This window comes from Chiloscyllium plagiosum, unplaced genomic scaffold, assembly GCF_037043375.1.
Source record: "Chiloscyllium plagiosum isolate Xiang-an unplaced genomic scaffold, Cpla_swu_hap1 HiC_scaffold_29, whole genome shotgun sequence".
In the NCBI taxonomy this organism is placed as follows: domain Eukaryota; kingdom Metazoa; phylum Chordata; class Chondrichthyes; order Orectolobiformes; family Hemiscylliidae; genus Chiloscyllium; species Chiloscyllium plagiosum.
In genome coordinates, this window is record NW_028270167.1 from 35,301,153 (window position 1) to 35,327,319 (window position 26,167).

At 45.5% G+C, this 26,167-nt stretch overlaps 1 long non-coding RNA gene across 2 annotated transcripts in view; it reads right to left on the reverse strand.

Annotated features, from left to right (window-relative positions):
* Window positions 1–4,082, reverse strand: part of LOC122540739 (uncharacterized) — a 40,678-nt gene extending 36,596 nt beyond the window's left edge. For both annotated transcript variants that reach the window (XR_006309397.2, XR_015752013.1), the window contains exon 1: window positions 3,498–4,082. This is a non-coding gene — a long non-coding RNA (uncharacterized LOC122540739). The remainder of the gene's footprint in view (window positions 1–3,497) is intronic.
* Window positions 4,083–26,167: the final 22,085 nt, after the last annotated feature.

Below are 26,167 nucleotides of genomic sequence, written 5' to 3' on the forward strand. Positions count from 1 at the left end.
CCCTCTCACCCTAAACCTATGCCCTCATGTTCTGGACTCCTCCACCCCATGGAAAATACTATTTATCCTATCCATTCCCCTCATGATTTTATAAACCTCTATAAGGTCAACCCTCAGCCTCCAATGCTCCAGGGAAAACAGCCCCAGCCTGTTCAGCCTCTCCCTACAGCTCAAATCCTCCAACCCTGGCAATATCCTTGTAAATCTTTTCTGAACCCTTTCAAGTTTCACAACATCTTTCCGATAGGAAGGAGACCAGAACTGCACACAATATTCCAACAGTGGCCCAACCAATGTCCTGTACAGCTGCAGTATGACCTCCTAATTGCTATACTCAGTCCTCTGACCAGTAAAGAAATTCATACCAAACACCTTCTTCACTATCCTATCTACCTGCGACTCCACTTTCAAGGAGCTATGAACTTGCACCTCAAGGTGTCTATTCAGCAACACTCCCCAGAACCTTACCAATAAGTGCATAAGTCCTGCTAAGATTTGCTATCCCAAAATACAGAACCTCACATTTATCTGAATTAAACTCCATTGAATGACAGAGGAACACATCTGTCGAGTTATAGCAGAATGACCTGTATTTCTTAGGGTTAATGGGATCACAAAATATATGGGGGAAAGTGGAAACAGGGCAATGAGTTAGATGATAAACCATCACCATATTGAATGACAGAGCAGATTTGAAGGGCTGATTGGTCAACTCCTTTTTTTTTAATGTTTTTATGTCTCAGTCAGAGAAGGTGAAGCTAATTTTAGTTAACTGCAATTAATTCCCAAGCTGCCTGTGATCACTCACTACAGACAAAATTTTTGGATTTCTCCTTAAAATAATTGAGATGTGCTCTCCTTTCCCCGTAACAAGCACCAATCCTCCCTCACAGACACACCCCATCCCTGATCCCCATCGTTTGCAGTGAATTCTTCACATCAACTCTCTACACCAGGGCAAATGTTGAATTATATCTTTGATGGTCCACTAGGGTTTTAGGAACTGTCTCATCTATTACTGGGTGACTTCTCTCACTCCCTCCACAACTAAAGGGACTTTCCACTGCCACAAATTTTCATTGCCATGAAGTTCATATTTTCAAACATATCCCCAAGTTCATCACTGACAAATTATCTTCCAAAATTTCAGGTACAAATAGCACCAGTGCCCTAAGACCCCTCCCAATCTATTTCTCCACTACCTTGTTCAAAATATTACAATTATCTCTTCACTGTATATTACTGTACACTGACTGAATCTAGTTGTCATGATTACAGATTGTAAGGCACAATATTTTTCTCCTTCTCCTATAAGTGCACTGCAATAACATTATTAAAGTGAAGCTCAATGTAGGCCATTGTGTCCTATACTAATATGGATCACATTTATCATTGATATCTTCTTTAGGTTTAATATTCTCATTGACCCTTACTCCTGCATCCTTTAGTAGGATTTATAAAGATGAGTGGGTAAACTCTTAATGATTGGCCTAATTTCTCTTTGTAAACTCCTATTTCCTGATATCAGTAACAGCTGCACAAAAGTTTGACTAAAGAAGTTAGATCTTGCTCATGTAATACAGTTTGTCCAATCCAGATATCATTGTAAGTCTACCAACCTCCCAAAAACAATTGCTTTGTCATGTTCCATGTCCAGTTTCATTTAAGCCTTTGAAATAGAAGGCCTGCTCAACAGTGAGGTTATTTCAGTGCTGATGAAATTGATTATCTGATCTATTTTACAGGAATTGTCACTTTTTGTAATGGTTTCAGCCGATTATCCTCCTCAACCTGAAATGGATAGAACTCTCATATTCCTTAACTTGACCTTGATCCATATTTTTGAAAGAATCTAGATAACATTTTGACCAATCTATTCCATACACTGTTGACTTACATCCCCTGCCCAACACAATGGAACGGAATGAGTCTTTGCCCAAAACATTTGTTTACTGGATTAAAACTTCTCAAACTCATGCAATTTCTTCTGCCTGATCAGTATCACTACCATCTCCTTCCAGACCTTCACATTGTACATCGTTCACAAACCTTGTTACTCATTTGGGAATTTCCGATGCAGAATGGTGTTTTGAGTCACATCTGAAATTCCTGTTGACTGTATTCCCAGTATTCCTGAGATTCATACTTCTATTCTAATTCCCTAATTCTGGCTGTCTGCTCTATTTGCCAGAGGCATCTCTATCGTCACTCCTTTTAAGTTATCTCTCTCATTCCATATTGATGTTTTTGTCCTGTGTCTGGACAGTCTCTCATTGCCTCTACCATTGAATCCTCCAATCTTTATGTCACTGCTGAATGCCCCATTTGAACCCCGAAAGCCTGTGGGAATGAACACTCTCCCAGAACTTTTATAAAGCTTATGACATCTGTTCCAAAAGCATATTTTTTTCTGATAGTCAAACTCCAGTTAATATAAGGAGTCTAAACATGTTTGGCACCTGTGCACAGTCCACCAATTTAAAGGCAAATACTGAATTAAAATCTCCAACTAGAATTTTTCCAACTTTTATACAAATCTGTGAAATTTCATTTCATATTTTTCTATAGAATATCCATTCTGCTTTCTAAATCAAAGTCTGACCCTTACTCAACAGCTTTTAATAAATCATCCTTAGAAATTTTAATACAATTTCCAAACCTTCCTCAGAGTCCAAATTTTAAAAGAATTGCTTCTGGGGATGTGGGCGTCATTAGCATTTATTGCTTATTCCAAGTTGCTCAAGGGGTTATTAAGAGTCATCCCAGGTGCTGTGGGTCCAGAGTCATATCATTGTGTCAGACAATGTTAACAGGTTTCTTTCCCTGGAGGAAGAAGATGCATTCTATGACAATTGATTGTCTTTACATGATTATCATTACTTCAGATTTGTTTTAAATTGAAATTTTACCATCTGCTTTGGTGAATTTTGAACCCATGTCCCTAGAATACTAGCCTGATATTACCAGTGCACCACCATCTTGATAAATATCTAACTTTGAGAATACTTTACACTTAATCTTTCAGGAAGAAGAGGCATCACCAAAACCATACCACACTACTTTCTTGCTAAAGATGTAATCCACACATTCACTGCCTTTTTCCTTGAATTGTAAGGTTCAGCTTCACAAAACACCTGTGGGAAGATATAGCCTCAAAACTGTTCATTTGGCTTTAGCCATTGTGTGCCAAAGTATCTCAACCTTCCGTCTTCACCTTGAAGTTAACATCCTCTTTTATCAAGATGAGCCCGAGCCCGAGCCCGAGTCCGAGCCCGAGCCCGAGCCCGTCAATGGGATAAAACCCAAGACACCTATTTTTGAAGTTTATTAATTACCCAATCTTACAGCTCCTTCTACATACCACTCCCATCTGTTCCCCTTTATATCTACCCCATCAACTAAAGCCTTAATCAATTAACCGCAATGACCTGCTTAACTACTTGCTAGATTAACAAAATGGTTCTTAACGCATGGGAGAGTTGGAGGATCAAACTCACCCATAACCTTTGCATGACTTCAATCATCAAAGGGGCAATGCTGCACATTGATTGGCAATTCCATTCTTGGCCAGTTCTGTACTGGAGGACAAGGTTTGTAGGGGGCGTGACTCTGAGGGGCCTTAATGCGTTTATTCTTTTTCAAACGAATATATCTTCTTGGATGAATTAAAGGTGCTTGAAATCCTTCCCTTCTAGAATGCTGAAGAAAGATCACTCATTTATTTTCCACATAACATTTGATCTATTCCAAACAGTTGACCAACACACAATCTTCCTTGAATATACAGTCAGGCATTTCAGGGCCTACAGCGAGAGTGGATCTGGATGTGGAAAATAGACAGCTGGTCGAGGAGATGGAATACACTCTGAAAACCGTGGCATGCATTAAATCCAGGCCGAAACGAAGATGACTAGCAAACTCCTCTGTACTAACGCCTGGAGATCACGGTGCTGTATGTAACTAGGAATAATTTTACAGACATAATTTACATTATGTAACTATCCTCCAATCTCTGCATTTCACTGTAACAAAATAACCCTGTTTTTATTGGGAGCATTGGTCGTGGGTTCTGTTTATGCCAATTCATAGCGACTGTTTAAATAGACTTTGTTTGCTGAGTAAATGTTTGCTACAAGTCTTGAAAAAAGTCCAGCCTTTTCCCATTCTCATTGGCTAAGACTTGGATGCCAATCTTTACTCTGTAAAGAGCAATGAGCTCCACTCCTCCCCCTAACGGCCGAAATTTGAAGTGAGAGAATGGACAGGGCTGGACTGGGAATGGGACTGAACGACTGCTCATTTTAGTTTTGCTGAATGACATCCCCTAATGATTCACTCGGTGAGTGTGAAACGTTGGCAGGATCTGAATTCCAGGTGAAACCCCTGGCAAGGGAGAAGCCATTTACACTTAAGAGCTGCGATATTGTTCACTGAAGAACTTGTCTCCCACCACACTTTGTACAAAGGGACTGTCATCCAACAAATATCCCTCGAGTCTCAGGCACAAGCGCATTGCGACATGTCATGCCAAAAATATTCCCATAATCCCTTTCATGGCCATTAAGGATCTTTCACGAGAATTTCCCCCATAATACCCAGCACCACATTCAGAAACAAAAGCCCCGAGGAAGCCAGGTATTCAGCTTAATCTCTTATTAATACACAGGGAGGAACCACTAAAAGGAATAATATGATCCCTAAGGCCTGTTTGACATTGATGAATTACTGCTTGCAACTGCAGGAGCCACAAAACTGGCAGGTCAAAGGGCACAGTCCACGCTCAATAAGTTCCCTGTAGATTCCTATAGAAGGTCAAAGCCACAAGGGTAATTCCATTCTCTGAAATGAGACACAGACGGATGTTTCTTCATTTTCCTGGGAATATTGGCTCCTGAGGCCAGCTTTTCTGTTTACTGGAAGCAGCATCGCATTCATAACCTGACACTTTCTCTTTAAAGCTCACTTTTCTTCGTAGTTCATTAGCAATGGCAAACTGTCAGATCCCATCGTTCATATTTGATGTGGTTAATTATTGAACTAGCCCTTCAGACAAATGATTCCTTTGTTGTTCAAAAACAATATTTCAGATTGTCTCCTAATAATGAGGGAGTCATCGTTCAGCATTGTACCTCAGCATAACAGCATACTCTGCAGCTTTGAATTTAAAGAGAGGGTTCAATAACCTGAGCCACTGAGAATGTAAAATTAAAAAGATAGATACGTGGTGATACTGAAAAGAATCACCAAGAGGAATTATCTGTGTTCCACTGCTGCCATTGATTTAGTTACTCTTTAGCTGAGTGTGAGTGGCATGCTGCTAAGTCTGTAATCGTCCACATGGGCATTTAATTTTAGATTAGATTAGACTACTTACAGTGTGGAAACAGTTCCCTTCGGCCCAACTAGTCCACACTGACCCTCCGAAGAGTAACCCACCCAGACCCATTCCCCCTGACTAATGCACCTAACGCTACGGGCAATTTAGCATGGCCAATTCACCTAATGTGCACATCTTTGAACTGTGGGAGGAAACCGGAGCACCCGGAGGAAACCCACGCAAACACGGGGAGAATGTGCAAACTCCACACAGACAGCTGCCCAAGGCTGGAATCGAACCCAGGTCCCTGACACTGTGAGGCAGCAGTGCTAACCACTGAGCCACCATACTGCCCCTAATTTGTAGGATCGGATCTTTTGAGAGATATCCAATCCCTCAAAACATTCTTTCTCCCTCCCTCCTTCAATCTTGAGCCATTACAAGTGCCACCAATGCCATTTATCCTGTGGTACCTTATTGCAAGAGGGGCATTCAACAGATCTGTGCCCAGGTGCTGCTTGTCAACAGAACTGCAAACATCGGTGTGGCACAATGCCAGGCTTTATCTTATATTTACCCATGACCAGGCTTACCAACGGTGTTCACTAGTCAATGGTCAGGGATGAGGGTGTTGCCGCTGAACAGGGGACCCTAAAAGATTCAACCCGTTCCAATCCAGAGATGTTTCTGCCAATTGTTAAATCCCATTTGCTGTTGCCAGTGATATCACATCAACCCTGTGCTAGCTGGCAATACCCACGTTTCCCTGATGGATTCTTTCCAAGATATTGCCCAGAAGCTGGAATACATTGTATTCTGTCATAATTGTCCCTGATTTCGAAATGCTCTCTTTGGGTATTTCAGCATGACACTGGGGAGTGGTAGCACATTCTTGGTTACTTCTTTGTTCTTATAGAACTTGATTAAACCCCCACTTGGCTTCTTCATGGCCTTTTCAAACATTTCTTTCTGCACTGAGAGTAATATAACAGATTCTTTCCTCGTTTCGGGTAACACCATGAATCTAGGAAGCCCAGTGAAATCTGCTACTGGTTGCCCCTTCATTGCTTTGTGACCGTGATTCGTTTCTAGTTTGGTCGGCATTTTGGAACTAACAGGACTCCTGACTTTTTCTGAAGCCGACGTCCAAACATACATACTAGCTCAAAACTGAAAAGTGTAGATTGAAAACTATGTAAATAGTTTCAATTCTCTGGAGTTGCAGTGTAACGTGGAGCATAACTATGCTCTCTACAGTAATCTCACCTGTCAGTTGGGATGATGGGATAGTGACCTCAGTCTTGGTATCAAGGTTAAAGTCAACGAGATTTCCATTGACATAAAAAAAATTCTGTGAATCCACAATCATTGGGATCAATTTCTCCCATACGTGCCTCAGTTAAATTTTCCAAACGAGGTTGCTGTAAAATTTTCTCCGTAATTGTGTGTTACTTCTGCACTTTAATGTTTAATTTTGTGGCAATGCTATATCTTAACAACTGTGGCTTCCACAAATCCCAATCTGTGTTCTGCATGATCCATCTGTGACCTTGAATCTGCCAGGAAGTTTTAAACCTCTTTTCAATCCCCCTCAATATGCTGATCAATTTTATTACTGTAAAGCTGTTTTAAGTCTGTGATACAGTATTGCCTGTAAACTGCTGTCCCTCAAGTTTTGTATTGCTTTTACAAAAGCAGTTATAAATTTAATGACTATAGTGTATTACTTCTGTTCCGTATTAATTTACTGCTTTCGAGCTTTTTAAAAATCTTTTTCTGTTTAATACTGTGTCTCTTTGCTGCTTGCTGGGTTATCCCTTGTTTTTCTGCATTTTCCTGCTCTTTTCTAATGGTTATGAAATGATGGTTTCCCTACCTTCTGTAGCCAAGGTGGAGGTTTTTCGCTTTGTCCTGGGTAAAACAGATATTTTCCCTGTCTCCTATGTTCGAAAACACCAAGCACTTCCTTCTAATAAAATTTACAAATTGAATTCTTGAGCTGAGGCCTTTATATTTTTTTCTCTGCCAAAATGGAAGCTTAATTATTGAATCCCAGTTCTTTTAAATCTTTCACCTCTTCTCACTTTTCATTTTCTGTTGGACTCTTTCACTGGATTTTTAAAAAAATTGCTCTTATCCAGCTAAATGAACTCTGAGGCACTCCCAAGTATAAGTTCCCTTTCTTCCCTGTTCACTAGTCTGTTGCACCTTGTGATATAATGTTAGTAGTAGGGATACTTGTTATGAGAGGTGAGAATTCTCCTTTATATTCCCTTTCAAGTCCTTGTATTGTTTTGTTTTAATAAAGGTATTCCCTTTTACCTCCTGGAGTGTTTCATGTCTGACTGACCATTGGCCTTTTTAAAGCAGTGATGCACTTAAAATTATAAAATGGCTTGCCTGAAATTTTTCCTTTTATTCCTGGATCTTCTGGTAGTTTTCAGTGAAAGCCACATTCACACCATTTTATTGATATGGTATTTGCCACCTTTGCTGGTTTGTGGTACTGGGGAAAGGTTGCTTCACTGCCGCTAATCCTGTTTTCTCTTTGTCCTAGCTAAAGATTATTGATGAAAGGGTAAAGTCACCATAGTCCTACAGGGCTCTCATTAGAGAGAGAGACTCTGATGGCAGTTTAATCTGAGAGTCACCACACCTCAGGAAGAGATTGAGAAGAAGAATCCTTCATGGAAACCTCAGCCAGGGCAGGAATTGAACCCATATGATTAGCATAGCTCTACGTCACAAACCAGCCAGCCAGCCAACTGAGTTAGCCAATCCTCATGGCTGTTGATGGAGGATACACCATAATAGGGTATCTACAGGAAGTGCAATGTCCTCAGGTAATGAGAAGGTGTATCTTATCTTTATTTCTTTACTTTTCTACTTTTCTGCTAAGAAGACTATCCTACTGAACTTTTTAAATTATTTCTTTATTTTTCTATTTCTGTAACTATGATTTTGTGCCCAGCTACTCTGTACCTTTGATGACACCATGTGTGCTGACATTGTCCACTTTTCACTGTGCTCTTGTACCCTGTACTTGACCGCACATGACAATAAAACCTAAAGTCTAAATCTAAACCTATTCTATGATAGCAATAAATATCATGACATTTGGTCAGGCCTAAAGACTTGGGGAACTGGCCCCAATATAGCTGCTCCCTCAAAAAACTCAAGTCAAACTCCTGGTCTCTAACAACAGACTGTATGTGACTTCAGTAGAATAGCTGGAGTTAATGTAACATGAACTTTAACCCCTTCAGAGCAATTACGTGATACAACTGCTAACTCCTCAAATCCTCTTCACCACCTGTAGTCTACAATTCCCTAATGGGATGGAATAATCTCCATTTGTTTGAATGGCACAGTTGTAATACTCATGAAGCTTGCTATCCTCTGAGACAAATTAACCCTCTTAATTGGCATGCCATTCAACAGCTTAGTCATTCGCTCCCTTCACCGTGAGCGCACGGTGGCTACAGACTGTAATTGTCACACGGTGAACTACAACTTGCCAATGATTCTTGACAGCATCTCCCAATCTTCCACATTCACCAGAGGAACAAGAGCAGAGCCTCTCCAAATCTGGCTGCATCCTCACTGAGACATTTATTGCTGATCCTCCACCATTGCTGGATCCAAATTCATCTTCACCGTGTCCACTGTTTCAAGGGGATGATCTATAGTCTTCTTTCCAAGGGTAACCTGGCCCAGTCTTGTTTCAGAACAAGTTAGAAACAAATGCGAGGTGGCGTTTTTGCCCATCCCCAGATACTTTGAGAAGGTTCTGAAACATCGGAATCCCTTTTGATGATTTTACAAAAGTGTGAAGCCGACATTTCCAGGATTCTGAACCAGTGATGCTGAAGGAGCTCATTACATGCCTAGCTGAGAACAGTGTGTGACCTAGGGGTGGTGCTCTGGGATACAGTGTTCCGATAACATTGTTATGTTTTGGTCATGTCAGTGATGAGGTGAGAAGAGCAGGAAGGCTCTGTCAGGGTCACCTTTCCAAACCTGTGACCACTGCCATACAACAGCAGCAAAGATTTCTCCATCCAACACACCACCCTGGCTTGACACTATGCAATTATCATAACTACCTTCTCAAGGGTAATTAGGGATGCATAAATGAATACAGCCTAGCCAGTGACATTTGGCTCCAGTGAAAGGATTTTAAAAAAGACCACGGTGCATTCCTGTCACAGACAATAGATGGGGCAAAAGACAGCAACAGCGTGGGTTCAATTCCTGCACCAGCTGAGATTACCACAAAGGACTCTCCCTCTCAAACTCTACCCTTGCCTGAGGCATGGTGACAGTCGGTTAAACTCTCTCTCTAATAGAGAGATGTCTGGTCCGGTAGGATAATAGATGGGGTAAAAGATTGCCTGCTTCATATAAAGAGTTCTTCCTTCCTCAAGATTACATTAGGATTCAATAATTGACAACAACATGTCACAAAGATCCAAAATATCCCATGAGATCACCAGTACCATAAATAGGCTTTAAAGAATTTACTTTAATTCTCTTAATCAAGCAGGACTTTCATTTAGGAATCTATTGTTGCCAAAAGTGACATCTGGAATGATAAACATGGAACACAGGATATCTCTTCTTCATCTCCTGGTTCATTCTTCATCAGCTGAAAACATCAGTTCAAGTCCTCTAAGCCATCAGCTCCAGTCTGGAAACCAGATGTCCTAATGCTCAACATTAAACTAGAACCTGGTTTCAATTGCTCAGCAACTTCCTTTCGTTATTTGGAGGTAAGATCACATGAGAAAGATAACTTCTGCTATTGTTTTCAAAATGGAGAGAAACAGAAATTCCATCTCAGGGGCAGGAAGTCAGACAGGGCCTAACTGAAAACAAATAAAGTTTGCAAAACTATCAGGAAAAGAGACGACACTGCAAGAGTGAAATTCATTCATTGTCACAGAGAATCGACAATTTCATGTGCAGTTGTTTTTTTTACCTTTTATCAGGAAGTGAAAAACGAGTGACAAAGAAAAAAATGAAACAACATTTAGAACTTTTAGATGAAGGTATGCTCATGAGAGTCGACTTGGCACAAGTCAAGTCTTCAACCCTGACTGAGGATTTTAGCACATTATATCAATGAGGGAATATGGTGATGTTGGAATTCTGTCTTATGCACTATAGGATAAACTGAGGGTTTCTCTCTCTGTGATAGTTAAAAATAAAACACTGACAGCACAATTCAGAGAAGGTTAGAGTTCTCTGAGATTCCTGGCTAATATTGCCTCCTACATCAAATAATCCTTGGCATTGGCTACTTTTTATAGGATTGCTCTGTACAAAGAGTGGTCACTTGAGTCTCAGCCATTAGGAAGTGGCATAATACTGAGACCAGAAGAGTGGTGAGGCTGGCTGTATTTCTGTCTTCAAGGACAGTTGAGAGTTCCTGTGAAGTCCTTGCTGATGTCTAGCTCAGTCCTCAATGTTTACACTGGAAACATTACTAATTGCTGCATCTGCCCTCCAACGATCCAATGGTGGTTGTGCTTTGGACACTTTGGTCAGTCTGTCTATTAAAACATTTTACCTGATCGTTCTTGTTGGTGAGGTGGACAAAGGGACACAGAATTCAGTTTGCAGTTTCACTCGATTTTGTTTACAAAATATTCCTTATTAAAACACTCCGTGAGCATTTCCCAAATTTCCATGATATTTACTCTGTATTGAGCTCTATCCATCTGAGAAAGGATGTTACCTGCAATGATCCACATGTTTCAGCTGGGCCATTGCAATCTCCTTTGTCTCTGACACAGGGCTGACTCTCTTCCATGAGATTGGTCTTGTAGGTCAGGGTGGATCTTCCATCTCTCTCCCCATCTCTCTCTCTCTCTCTCTCTCTCTCTCTTTCTCTTTCTCTCTCTCTCTCTTTCTCGCTTTTTCCAGGTGGTTGGAGCTCCACTGCTGTGCCAGGTCGAGTCATCATGATGAGTCTTCCCTGAGGGTTGGCTTTCAGGTGTGCTTTCTTATCCCATCGCCCTGGACCTTCCTGAAGGTTCTGTGACTTTTGACCAATGGGGTCATGAGCTGGGTTCAAATCATCCAATGAGGTTGCACCAATACCCTTCACTGTTGCCATGCTGGGAGGTGTGATGTGCACATACTCAGGGAGTCAAGGTACGAGAAGGTCTGATTGATACTTCTCCAATACACAACCCTTGGGCTGGTTGTGACTGGTTCGCTTTGAACTGTTCGCTGTAGCCAATAGCTGCTGGCTGCTGTTTGATTCGGTTTTGTCAATTATCTGTCAGGCCTGATTTCCCCAGCTGCGGGCTAATTTAGAGTGCCCAGTTTAGGGTCTGTGATTGCCTGAGCACACCAGCTCATGTCAACGCTCTTAAAGAAAGGGAAAGAAGTGGGGAAGCAGAATTTGGGGTAGGTTGGAGATGGGACCCGAGGACTTTGACAGCTGATGGTGCAACTTCCAAAGATCAGGAAGGAAGAAAGGGATCCGCGGAGTCAGGGAACAGAGGATTTGGACGGAAGGGGTCATGGTAGGTGTGGAGAAGGGAGGGTGGATTTCCCAGAGGGCGGATTTCTCAGAACGTCCCACCTGAATTGTTGAGGAGCTGTATGCAGTGTAGCCCAGTGAGGATTGGGCAATGGGTCCTGTCTCTCTCAGCCCAGAAGGACCAGAACAAAAATAGGCAGGAGAAATTAGTCAATAAAGTCTGAATACTTAAATTCTTTTAAATTCTTTCATGGGACGTAGGTGTCTCTGGCAAGACCCGCATTTGTTACTCATCCTTAATTGCCCTTGAACTGAAAAGCTTATGAGGCCCTCTAAGAGAGTGGTTAAGAATCAACCACATTACTGTGTGTCTGGACTGATGTATAAGCCGGACCAGGTAAGGACAGCAGATTTCCTTCCTCAATAGGGCGAGAGTGAACTGTGATTTCTACAACAGTTCATGAAAACTCACAGTCACAATTAGTGAGACTTGCTTCATATTCCACATTTACTGACTAAATGTACACTCTAACATTTCCCCAGAGCATTAGCACAGGATTACTCATTCACTGATTGTAGCTTTACACCACAATCTCCCTTGTCAAGTCTTAACAAGCAAACACCGCTCTGTTTCAGTAAATCTCCATTGACATTAAGTAGCCCGGCTGATGGTACTGAGTGATAGCTACCCACTGAAACTTTGCGTCTCGATTTGATTATCTCAACTAAGCTGGGAATCAGGGTGTCCTCACAGTCTGGAAACAGAGTGACCTCAAGGAGAAGATTACACCAGCTCATGGGAGAGGGTCCTGAGGGAAGGAGGGTCTCTCATCAACCCAAAGGACATATTGCCTCATCAGCATGAGGGGAGGAGTGAGGTTTCCAAAGGATGGAGGTTTCCTCTGATTTGTGCAGATGGGACTCAGAGAGAGAAGAACATTGTTCAGTTCCGAGGGAGGGCTCCGGGGGAGAGAGTCACAGAAAAGGAGATTCCTGGCCTGACAACAGAAACCTCCAGAGTGGGACATAGAAATTAGGGCATCCCAAGAGAAGGGGATTCCCCACTGTCCCAAGGAATGGAGTTGTTTATCTTCCTAGCCCAAGAGTCCTGAGGTGAGGGCAGCCAAGGAATTCTCTCTCGGCCTGTGACCCCAGGCTGGGAAACCCCACCAATGGAAGCCAGACGATGATCTGATGAGACTCACGTGATGCTGCCTATGGTCGAATAGTTCACCATTTCTCAGCATGTGGGCTGACCCACGAAGGCCAAAACATTCAGGGAAAAATTCTGGCAGAGGGTTTGCTTTCAGGAGAGGGAGAAACGCAGGCAGCAAACCTGCAAAACATCAGAATGTGTTTTAAAATCAACACAGCAGAGTTCTGTCTTTGCACATCCAAAGATTGGAAATAGAATCTGTTCATCACCTTGTGCCTGAGATTGAGAGAATCTGGGATAGCAATGGAAATGGAAGATATCAAATATCACATTGGATTGCAATAATGTCTAATACTGGCAGTCTGCAGAATGAAGGGGACTCCTATTTACAATGTCCCTGAACACGTGACACAATCCCCACTTCTCAAATACTGTGAAGAATAGTTAATAGCTCAGCCTGTAAATACTGACAGTATCAATTCAACAAACCGTGCAGCAAATGGCCAGTTTATCAGTCCCCATGGACTCAGGTTGGAATGATGGAGTCAGTTTAACGATATTGGATTGTGAAATCACAGCCATTGGAATGACAGAAACACCACAACCCCCAACAGGATCCCCACCGCGATACTCACCATGATCCCCACCGTGACCCCCACCGTGCTCCCCACTGCGACCCCCACCACAATCCCTACTGCGACCCCCACCACAATCCCTACCCCAACCCCACCACAATCCCCACCGTGACCCCCACCACAATCCCCACTGCGACCCCCACCACAATCCCCACTGCAACCCCACCACAATCCCCACTGCGACCGCCACCACAATCCCCACCGCAACCCCCACCACAATCCCTACTGTGACCCCCACCACAATCCCCACCGCAACCCCACCACAATCCCCACCGCAACCCCCACCATAATCCCTACTGCGACCCCCACCACAATCCCCACTGCGACCGCCACCACAATCCCCACCGCAACCCCACCACAATCCCTACTGCGACCCCCACCACAATCCCCACCGCGACCCCACCACAATCCCCACCGCAACCCCCACCATAATCCCCACCGCAACCCCCACCACAATCCCCACCGTGACCCCCACCACAATCCCCCCGCGACCCCCACCACAATCCCCACCGTGACCCTCCACAATCCCCACCGCGACCCCCACCATAATCCCCACCGTGACCCCCACCACAATCCCCCCGCGACCCCCACCACAATCCCCACCGTGACCCACCACAATCCCCACCGCGACCCCCACCATAATCCCCACCGCGACCCCCACCACAATCCCCACCGCAACCCCCACCACAATCCCCACCGTGACCCCTACCACAATCCCCACCGCGACCCCTACCACAATCCCCACCGCGACCCCCACCATAATCCCCACCGCGACCCCCACCACAATCCCCACCGCGACCCACACCATAATCCCCACCACGACCCCCATCACAATCCCCACCGCAACCCCCACCACAATCCCCACCGTGACCCGCACCACAATCCCCACCTCAAACCCCACCACAATCCCCACTGCGATCCGCACCACGATTCCCAACGTGATGCCCACTACAAACCCCATCGCGAACCCCACCGCAATCCCTACCACAATCCCCACCATGACCCCACTGTGATCCAAACTGTGACCATCACAGTGACCCCCACCGTGACTCCTACCACAGTCAGCATCACATCACAGTGTCTCCGTTGCCTCAGTGACTCTCCCTGTCACACTGGAGCAGGACACTGTGTGGTCAGGGCCTGCACCAGGCTACATTTCCAGCTTCCTGCTCTACTGTGCTCTCTTGATTCGAGTCTATGTCAGCACACACTGCATCCCTGCTTTTCATTGTCTGTCCTTTCGCCCATCAGCCAGAGATACCAGAATCAGAACATTGCTGTTTTGTTTTACCAATTCGGGCAGCACGCTGGCTCAGTGGTTAGCACTGCTGCCTCATAGTGCCCGGGACCTGCGTTCAATTCCACCCTCAGGCAACTGTCTGTTTGCACATTCTCTTTGTGTCTGCATGGGATTCCTCTGGGTGCTCTGGTTTCCTCCCACAGTCCAAAGATGTGCAGGCTAGTGGGGTTGGCCATGGGAAAATGTACATAGTGTCCAGGGATGTGCAAGCTAGGTGGGTTGGCCATGGGAAAATGCATATAGTGTCCATGGATATGCAGGCTAGGTGGATTGGCCATGGGAAAATGTACATAGTGTCCAGGGATGTGCAGGCTAGGTGGGTTAGTCAGGGGTTTATCAGGAAAGGATAATAGGGTGGGTCTGGGTGGGCTGCTGTTCAGAGGGTTGGGTGGACACGATGGGCTGAATGACCTGCTTCCACACCATAGGGATTCTATGATTAGAACCGACACAAAGCCAGGAAGTTTCTCATGGTTGTCAGCAGGTCTCAGTCATGTCAGGAAGGATAGCCTGTCCACAAGGTGCCTTGGCACTGTAGGCCATAGAATCCTACGGCATGGAAACAGGCCCTCTGCTCCATGCTAATCAAAATGTCCATCCACACTAACCCCATTTCCCTGCACTTGGCCCATATCCTTCTAAACCTTTCCTATCCATGTATTTGTCCAAACACCTTTTAATGTTGTTACTGTACCCACCTCAACCATGTCCGCTGGGAGCTCATTCCATATGCGTAACATCCTCTGTGTAAAAAAGTTGCCCCTCAGGTTCCCTTATATCCTTTCCCCTGTAACCTTAAACTGATTCCCTCTAGTCCTCAATTCCCCAATCCTAGGGAAAATACTGAGTGCATTCACCCTGTCCATGCCTCTCATGATCTTCTACATTTCTAGAAGACCTTCCCCCCCGTCAGTCTCCTAACTCTAAACCTCTCCCTATAAGTTAGACCATTGAATCGTGGCAACATCCTTGCAAATTTCTTCTGCACTCTTTCCAATTTAATAACTTCCTTTCTATAGCAAAATGAGCAATACTTCAAGTGCAGCCTCACCAACATCCTGTACAACTGCAACATAACTTCCCAGCTTCTATACTCAATGCTCTGACTGATGAAGACGAGTGTACCAAAAGCCTTCTTCACTGCCCTGTCTGCCTGGGACTCCACTTTTAGAGAACGGTGTACCTGAACTCCAAGGTCCCTCTGTTCCACTACACTCCTTAACGCCCAACCATTCACCATGAAACTCCTACTTTGATTTGACTTTACAAAATGAAAGTCCTCACACTTATCTACATTAAACTCCATTTGCCATTTCTCGGCCCACTTCCCCAGCTGGTCAAGGTCCTGCTGTGATTGCTGATTACCTTCCTCACTATCCATGATATTGCCTGTTTTAGTGTCATCTGCAAACTTACTAATCATGCCTTGTGTATTCTTATCCAAATCATTGATATCGATAACAAACAGCAAAGTGCCCAGCACCGACCTCTGAGGCACTCCACTATTCACAGGCCTTCAGTCCAACAAGCATCCTTCCACGATTACCCTCTGCTTCCTACCATCAAGCCAATTGTGTATCCAATTTGTCTGCTCCCACTGAATTCCATGTGATCTAACCTTCCAGAGCAGCCTATCATGTGGAACCTTATCAAAGGCCTTATTGCAATCCATATGGACTATATCTACTACCCTGCCCTTGTCAACCTTCCTGGTCACTTCATCAAAGAGGTCAAAGGCAGCATCTAATAGCGGGCCTGGGATTTGCACACAGTCAGTCAGTCTCGTGGCATCCTCTCCAGCTAAGGGGTGAGGAGCTGAATGTCAGGCAGCTCATAACTAGTTTTGACTCTTTCTGCCCTATTCCATTCCTGGAATGACAGAGAGGCAGATATTAATGGAGATAAAAGTATGTGGCACGGCTGTTATTCTTGGTGTAGCTGAGGAGGTGGCAGAATGGGCAGCACAGAGGGCATAAATGATTGATTCGTGGTGCCAGGGAGTTAGGATGGGTGACAATGAGGGAAGATGGTGCAGGCAATAGTGAGAGGGGAAGAAGATGAGCCTTAATGGGAGATGGGTACAGTAGCAGAGACAGAGGGAGGTCTCAGGGAGATGATGGTAGCACGTTTGCTGACTGAGTGGAGAAGTCATGAACCCTATTCCTATATTTCCTGGTATTCCTCCAGGTGACTGAGTCTGCTTTAATCTGGATGGAAGCCTTGACCAAGCTGGGCACGGTGTGATGGCGTGGCATCTACTGCAGGTCCTAGGAAAGAGGAGGTCCTGCTCCTGCCCTACTCTATCCACGGGATGCCCAAGTCCTCACCCACAAAGCGGGGCATCGATCTCCCCCTTGTCTGCCATGTGGGCAGCTGGGACTAATTTAGTTTGGGATAATGTTCAGCATGGACTGGCTGGACCAAAGAGTCTGTTTCCGTGCTGTCTGACTCTACGTCCAGGATAAATCTCAGGAGACAGGGGAACTCCAGACTGACAGGTTTTGTCTGGCTGCACCATGGTCTTTATTAGGCCAGTGTGACCATAAGGAATGCCAGTGAATTTGGAATATGTGAATGGTAGAGTGTTACAGGAATAGCACATGCTAAGAAAAGTCTGGAATTAGACACGTGGGAGGGGGCAGGGATAGTTAACAAGGTTTAAGTGAGGACTGCAGATGCTGGTGATCAGAGTCGAGAGTGTGGTACTGGAAGAGCACAGCAGGTCATGCAGCATCCGAGGAGCAGGAGAATCGATGTTTCGGGCATAAGCCCTTCATCAGATGTGTTTGATAAGGTACAGTGACAAAGCCAAAGAGACAAAGAAATCCCTCCAAATATCTTGACATAACTCAGATTTAGCCAAAAAAGAATTGCTGACAAAGTTGATAAATGAGAGTCAATAAACATGGTATACTGAGATTTTTAGAAGCCTTCTGGTAAAATCTCCCAGAGAGATGGTTAGAAACATTAAAGCACGTGAGATATGAGATAGAATACTGGTATGCATTAATGATGAGCTCACAGACAGAAAACAGACAAGAGGAATAAATTGTTTATTGGGTGGAAGCTTGTGGCTAGTGGGGTACTACAACAATCAATACTCAAATCTAGTTGCTCACAAAGTGCCTCAATAGTTTGGTAATGGGAATCAAATGTAACATGCCCAAATTTGCCGCTGATAAAATGCTAGAGACAAACAAAATGCAGATATTCGAGTCTAAGGTAGACAAGACGGAGGCTGGAAGAACACAGCAAGCCAGGCAGCATCAGGAGGTGGGGAAATGGATGTTACAGGACAAGGGTGGGTGTAGGGGGAGCTGCAGGTAAAGGGGGTGGCGGGGGCAGGGTAGTGAAGTGGGGGTAGGTGAGGGCAGGTAGAGGGTACAACCTGTTCGGTCAATGGGAAGAATGACTCTGGTGGGAGGCTGGGAGCAGTGGAAGGGAGGGAGAGGGGTGGGAAGGGAGGTTATTTGAAATTGGAGAACTCAATGTTGAGTCCTCCGGGCTGTAGGCTGCACAGGTGGAAGATGAGATGTTATAGAGTCATAGAGATGTACAGCATGGAAACAGACCCTTCGGTCCAACCCATTCATGCCGACCAGATATCCCAACCCAATCTAGTCCCACCTGCCAGCACCTGGCCCATATCACTCCAAACCCTTCCTATTCATATACCCATCCAAATGCCTCTTAAATGTTGCAATTGTACCAGCCTCCACCACATCATCTGGCAGCTCATTCCATACACGTACCACCCTCTGCATGAAAATGTTGCCCCTTAGGTCTCTTTTATATCTTTCCCCGCTCACCCTAAACCTATGCCCTCTAATTCTGGACTCACCGACTCTTAGGAAAAGACTTTGTCTATTTATCCTATCCATGCCCCTCATAATTTTGTAAACCTCTATAAGGTGACCCCCTCAGCCTCCGACGCTCCAGGGAAAACAGCCCAGCCTGTTCAGCCTCTCCCTATAGCACAAATCCTTCAACCCTGGCAACATCCTTGTAAATCTTTTCTGAACCCTTTCAAGTTTCACAACATCATTCCGATAGGAAGGAGACCAGAATTGCACGCAATATTCTAACAGTGGCCTAACCAATGTCCTGTACAGCCGCAACATGACCTCCCAACTCCTGTACTCAATGCTCTGACCAATAAAGAAAAGCATACTAAATGCCTTCTTCACTATCCTAGCTACCTGTGATTCCACTTTCAAGGAGCTGTGAACCTACACTCCAAGGTCTCTTTGTTCTGCAACACTCCCTTTGACCTTACCATTAAGTGTATAAGTCTTGCTAAGATTTGCTTTCCCAAAGTGCAGCACCTCGCATTTATCTGAATTAACTCCATCTGCCACTTCTCAGCTCATTAGCCCATCTGGTCCAGATCCTGTTGTAACCTGAGGTAACCCTCTTCGCTGTCCACTACACCTCCAATTTTGGTGTCATCTGCAAACTTACTAACTGAACCTCTTATGCTCGCATCCAAATCATTTATGTAAATGAAAAAAAGTAGAGGACCCAGCACCGATCCTTGTGGCACTCCACTGGTCACAGGCCTCCAGTCTGAAAAACACCCTCCACCACCACCCTCTGTCTTCTACCTTTGAGCCAGTTCTGTATCCAAATGGCTAGTTCTCCCTTTATTCCATGAGATCTAACCTTGCTAATCAGTCTCCCATGGGGAACCTTGTCGAACGCCTTACTGAAGTCCATATAGATCACATCTACTGCTCTGCCCTCATCAATCTTCTATGTTACTTCTTCAAAAAGCTCAATCAAGTTTGTGAGACATGATTTCCCACGCACAAAGCCATGTTGACTATCCCGAATCAGTCCTTGCCTTTCCAAATACATGTACATCCTCTCCCTCAGGATTCCCTCCAACAACTTGCCCACCACTGAGGTCAGGCTTGTCTTTACTGCCCTTCTTAAACAGTGGCACCACGTTTGCCAACCTCCAGTCTTCGGGCACCTCACCTGTGACTATCGATGATACAAATATCTCAGCAAGAGGCCCAGCAATCACTTCTCTAGCTTCCCACAGAGTTCTCGGGTTCACCTGATCAGGTCCTGGGGATTTATCCACCTTTAACCGTTTCAAGACATCCAGCACTTCCTCCTCTGTAATCTGGACATTTTGCAAGATGTCAACATCTATTTCCCTACAGTCTATATCTTCTATATCCTTTTCCACAGTAAATACTGATGCAAAATATTCATTTAGTATCTCCCCCGTTTTCTGTGGCTCCACACAAAGGCCGCCTTGCTGATCTTTGAGGGGAAAAAAAGGTAAAAACAATGACTGCAGATGCTGGAAACCTTCTTCTGGATCAGTGGTGCTGGAAGAGCACAGCAATTCAGGCAGCATCCGAGGACAGGCAAAATCGACGTTTCGGGCAAAAGCCCTTCATCAGGAATAAAGGCAGAGAGCCTGAAGCGTGGAGAGATAAGCTAGAGGAGGATGGGGGTGGGGAGAGAGTGGCATAGAGTACAATAGGTCAGTGGGGAAGGAGATGAAGGTGATAGGTCAGGGAGGAGAGGGTGGAGTGGATAGGTGGAAAAGGAGCTGGGCAGGTCGGACAAGTCCGGACAGGTCAGGGGATCGAGTTGCTGGAGGTTAGAAGCTAGGATGAGGTGGGGGAAGGGGAAATGAGGAAACTGTTGAAATCCACATTGATGCCCTGGGGTTGAAGTGTTCCGAGGCGGAAGATGAGGCGTTCTTCCTCCAGGCGTCTGGTGGTGAGGGAGCGGCGGTGGAGGAGGCCCAGCACCTCCATATCCTCGGCAGAGTGGGAGGGGGAGTTGAAATGTTGAGCCACTGGGCGATTTGGTTGATTGGTGCGGGTGTCTCGGAGATGTTCCCTAAAGCGCTCTGCTAGGAGGCGCCCAGTCTCCCCAATGTAGAGGAGACCGCATCGGGAGCAACGGATACAATAGATGATATTAGTGGATGTGCAGGTAAAACTTTGATGGATGTGGAAAGCTCCTTTGGGGCCGATGGATGTGGAAAGCTCCTTTGGGTCCCACCCTCCCATCCTGGCACTTTCCCCTGCCACCGCAGGAACTGTAAAACCTGCGCCCACACCTTCTCCCTCACCTCTATCCAAGGCCCCAAAGGAGCTTTCCACATCCATCAAAGTTTTACCTGCACATCCACTAATATCATCTATTGTATCCGTTGCTCCCGATGCGGTCTCCTCTACATTGGGGAGATTGGGCGCCTCCTAGCAGAGCGCTTTAGGGAACATCTCCGAGACACCCGCACCAATCAACCAAATCGCCCAGTGGCTCAACATTTCAACTCCCCCTCCCACTCTGCCGAGGATATGGAGGTGCTGGGCCTCCTCCACCGCCGCTCCCTCACCACCAGACGCCTGGAGGAAGAACGCCTCATCTTCCGCCTCGGAACACTTCAACCCCAGGGCATCAATGTGGATTTCAACAGTTTCCTCATTTCCCCTTCCCCCACCTCATCCTAGCTTCTAACCTCCAGCAACTCGATCCCCTGACCTGTCCGGACTTGTCCGACCTGCCCAGCTCCTTTTCCACCTATCCACTCCACCCTCTCCTCCCTGACCTATCACCTTCATCTCCTTCCCCACTGACCTATTGTACTCTATGCCACTCTCTCCCCACCCCCACCCTCCTCTAGCTTATCTCTCCACGCTTCAGGCTCTCTGCCTTTATTCCTGATGAAGGGCTTTTGCCCGAAACGTCGATTTTGCCTGTCCTCGGATGCTGCCTGAATTGCTGTGATCTTTGAGGGGCCCTATTCTCTCCCTAGTTACCCTTTTGTCCTTAATTTATTTGTAAAAACCCTTTGGATTCTCCTTAATTATATTTGCCAAAGCTATCTCATGTCCCCTTTTTGCCCTCCTGATTTCCCTCTTAAGTATACTCCTACTTTCTTTATACTCTTATAAGGATTCACTCGATCTGTCCTGTCTATACCTGACATACATTTCCTTCTTTTTCTTAACCAAACCCTCAATTTCTTTAGTCATCCAACATTCCCTATACCTGCCAGCCTTCCCTTTCACTCTGACAGGAATATACTTTCTCTGGATTCTTGTTATCTCATTTCTGAAGGCTTCCCATTTTCTAACCGTCTCTTTACCTGTGAACATCTGCCCCCAATCAGCTTTTGAAAGTTCTTGCCTAATACTGTCAAAATTAAGCTCTTTCCAATTTAGAACTTCAACTTTTAGATCTGGTCTATCCTTTTCCATCACTATTTTAAAACGAATAGAATTATGGTCACTGGCCCCAAAGTGCTCCCCCACTGACACCTCAGTCACCTGCCCTGCCTTATTTCCCAAGAGTAGGTCACATTTTGCACCTTCTCTAGTAGGTACATCCACGTACTGAATCAGAAAATTGTCTTGTATGCACTTGACAAATTCCTCTCCATCTAAACCTTTAATACTATGGCAGTCCCAGTCTATGTTTGGAAAGTTAAAATCCCCCATCATAACTACCCTATTATTCTTACAGATAGCTGAGATCTCCTTACAAGTTTGTTTCTCAATTTCCCTCTGACTATTAGAGGGTCTATAATACAATCCCAATAAGGTGATCATCCCTTTCTTATTTCTCAGTTCCACCCAAATAACTTCCCAGGATGTAGGTGTTGTTCCTCCAAATTGCGGATTGGTTCGTTGTGGCAATGGAGGAGGCCAAGGATGGTCATGTCAGAGAGGGAATGGGAAGGAAAATGAAAATGGACGGTGACTGGGAAGTCTGGCTGACACCTGCGGGTCTGGCTGAGCCATTCCCTAAGTTTACGTTCGGTCTCCCCGACGTAGAGAAGTTCACATCGGGAGAACCTGATGCAGTAAACTAGGTTGGAGGAGAGGCAGTTGAACCTCTGTCTCACCTGAAAGGACTGTTTGGGGTCCTGGATGGAGGGTGAGGGGGTGGTGTGTCAGCAGGTTTTGCATCTTTTCCAGTTGCAGGGGGAGGTATCTGGGGATTCGAGGGTGGGGCAGGGGGTGGTCAGTGGGAGAGTGGCACAACCCAAGACTGGTGAAGGGAACAGACCATGCAGAAGGCAGAGAGGGGTGGGAAGGGGAAGATGTTCTTGGTAGTGGGGTCTATTTGGAGTATGGAAGTGCTTAAAGACGATGTGTTGGATGCAGACACTGGTAGGGTTGTAGGTGAGGACAAGGGGGGGTCTGTCTTTATTGTGTTTGGGGGGGTGGGTTTATAGAAGTGGAATGGGGACTGGAGGTGGTGTGGTGGAGGGCTGTCTGATGACAGAAAGCGGAAAAGCACTGTGTATGAATTAGGCGGACATCTGGGATGCTTGGGAGTGGAATGTCTCCTCGTCAGAGCAGGTGAGACAGAGGCAGATGAATTGGGAGAACGAGATGGAGTTATTGCAGGATACTGGGTGGGAGGAGGTGTAGTCTAGGTAGCTGTGGGAGTCTGTGGGTTTGTAGTAGACATCTCTCTGGACACTGAGGCTGGAGATGGAAATGGAGAGGTCAAGAAAGAGGAGGGAGGTGTTCGAGATGGACCAAGTGAATTTGAGGGCAGGATAGAAGTTGTGGGCAAAGTTGATGAACTGCTCCAGTTCAGCCTGGGTGCAGGACGCTGCGCTGATGCTGTCATCGATGTAACGGCAGAAGAGTTGGGGCACATTGCCTGTGTAAGTACTGAAGAGGGACTGTTCGACATAGCCGACAAAGAGGCAGGTGTAGCTGGGGCTCATCTGGCTGCCCATGGCTACCCCCTGGATTTGGAGGAAACTGGAGGAGTTAAAGGAAAAGTTATTGAGGATGAGGACCAGTTCAGTGAGGCGGAGGAGGGTGTGCAGAGGAGGACTGGATGGGTCTGTTGGAGAGGAAGGAGCAGAGGGCCTGGAGGTGGAGTATGAGGTATGGATGTGTATAACTCTGCACATCCTTATACAATGCTAAGCAGGAATGTGTGTTGTGGGGATGATGTATAATGAACTCAGGAGGATTTGGACAGGCTTAATGAATGATCAAGAACATGGCAGATGGATTATAGCATAATATAGCAAAATGTGAAGTTATCCATCTTATCAGAGAAACAGATGTGCAGAGTATTTCTTCACTGGAGAGAGGTTAGAAAGTGCACAGACATCCAGGAATCCTTGTCGATAAAGTCATTGTAAGCTAACAGGTGGTTCAGCAAGCAATTACTGTATTGAATTGAATTAAATTTATTGACACGTGTACTGAGGCACAGTGAAAAGCTTTGTCTTGCGAGCAATACAGGCAGATCAGATTTAAGTAGCATAGACAGTAAATAATAGGTAAATAACAACAAAAACAAAAACACAGGTACAGGCGAAAATTAAGAGTTTGTGAATCCATTCAGTATTCTCACAACAGTAGGGTAGAAACTGTTTCGAAACCAGCCGGTGCGTGTGTTCAGGCTTCTGTACCTTCTTCCCGATGGTAGGGGTTGTAGAAAAACATTGCCAGGGTGGGATGGGTCTTTGAGAATGCTGGCGGCCTTTCCTTGACAGTGGGCCTGGTGGATGGATTCTATAGATGGGAGGTTGGCCTTTGTGATTGTACGGGCTGAGTTCACCACTGTCTGTAACTGTCTCCGATCTTGAATGGTACAGTTGCCATACCAGGTAGTGATACATCCAGACAGAATGCTCTCGATGGAGCTCCTATAAAAGTTGGCAAGGGTATTCGCTGTCATGCCAAATTTCCTCAGATGCCTGAGGAAGAAGAGACATTGTTGGGCCTTTGTAACCAGTGCGTCCACATGAAGAGTCCAAGAAAGCTTGTTGTGGATGACCACTCCCAGGAGCTTGACACTCCACTCGTTCCACCTCTGTGCTGTTAATGTGTAGGGAGGCATGAGTAACATCCCGCTGAAAATCATTAATGAGTTCCTTGGGTTTGCTGGCATTGAGAGCTAGGTTGTTCTCAGTGCACCATTTTTCCAGGTCTTCCACCTTTCATCTGTAGTCTGTTTTGTCGCCATCTGAGATTCAACTGACTATAGTGGTGTCATCAGTGAACTTGTAAATGGCATTAGTCTGGTATTTGGTGACACAGCCAGGGGTTTGCAGTGAGTACAGTAGGGGGCTGAGTACACACCTCTGGGGGGCGGGGCTCCAGTGTTGAGTGTTAGTGAAATATTGCCCCCAGTCTTCACTGATTGTGGCCTGTGGGTCAGGAAACTGAGGATCCAGTTGCAGAGAGTGGGGCCTAGTTTGAGATCACTAAGTTTAGTAATCAGTCTCGAGGGGATAATATTGAAGGTTGAACTGTAGTCAATGAGTAGGTTTCTTAGGTAGCTGTTCTTGGTGTCAAGATGTTCTGAGGAGGAGTGAAGGGCAAGTAATATGGCATCTGATGTGGATCTGTTGGTCCGATAGGCAAATTGGAGTCGGTCAAGAGTAGTGGGGAGGCTGGAGTTGATTAATGCGATGACCAGCCTTTCAAAGCACTTCATGACCACTAAGGTTAGGCCCACTGGGAGGTAGTCATTGAGACATGCAGCATGAGCCTTCTTAGGCACAGGGATGATGTTGGCCCTCTTGAAACAGGCAGGGACAGTGACCTGCTGCAGGGAGAGGTTGAAGATGTCTGAGAAGATCTCTGCCAGTTGATCTGCACACGCCCTGAGTGCACGGCCTGGTATTCTATCTGGTCCCATCGCTTTTCTTGGACTCACATGAAGGGAAACTGATCTGTCCACTGATGCAATGACTGTTGGGATAGGTTCATCAGGACCTGTAGGAATAGGTGTTTCCTCTCTGCCGAAATTCTGCTCAAAGCGAGCATAGAAGGTGTTGAGTTGATCTGGGAGGGATGTGTATATGCTATCTTGCACTGTCTCTTTTTAGAACCTGTGATGTCATTCAGCCCTTGCCATAGTCACCGGGTGTCTGTCTGGGTCTCTACATTGGATCAGTATTGGTCCTTTCCTGTCTTAATGGCCCTGCGAAGTTCAAAATTGGATTCCTTATATTTGAGTGGGTCTCCTGATCTGAAGGCCTCACACCTGGTTTTTAACAGATTCCATATGTCCTGATTCATCCAGGGTGTCCTGATGGGGAATACCTGGATTGACTTCTTCAGTATACAGTCCTCTACACATGGTCATAGAGTCATAGAGATGTACAGCATGGAAACAGACCCTTCGGTCCAACCCGTCCATGTCAACCTGATATCCCAACCCAATCTAGTCCCACCTGCCAGCACCTGGCCCATATCCCTCCAAACCCTTCCTATTCATATACCAATCCAAATGCCTCTTAAATGCTGCA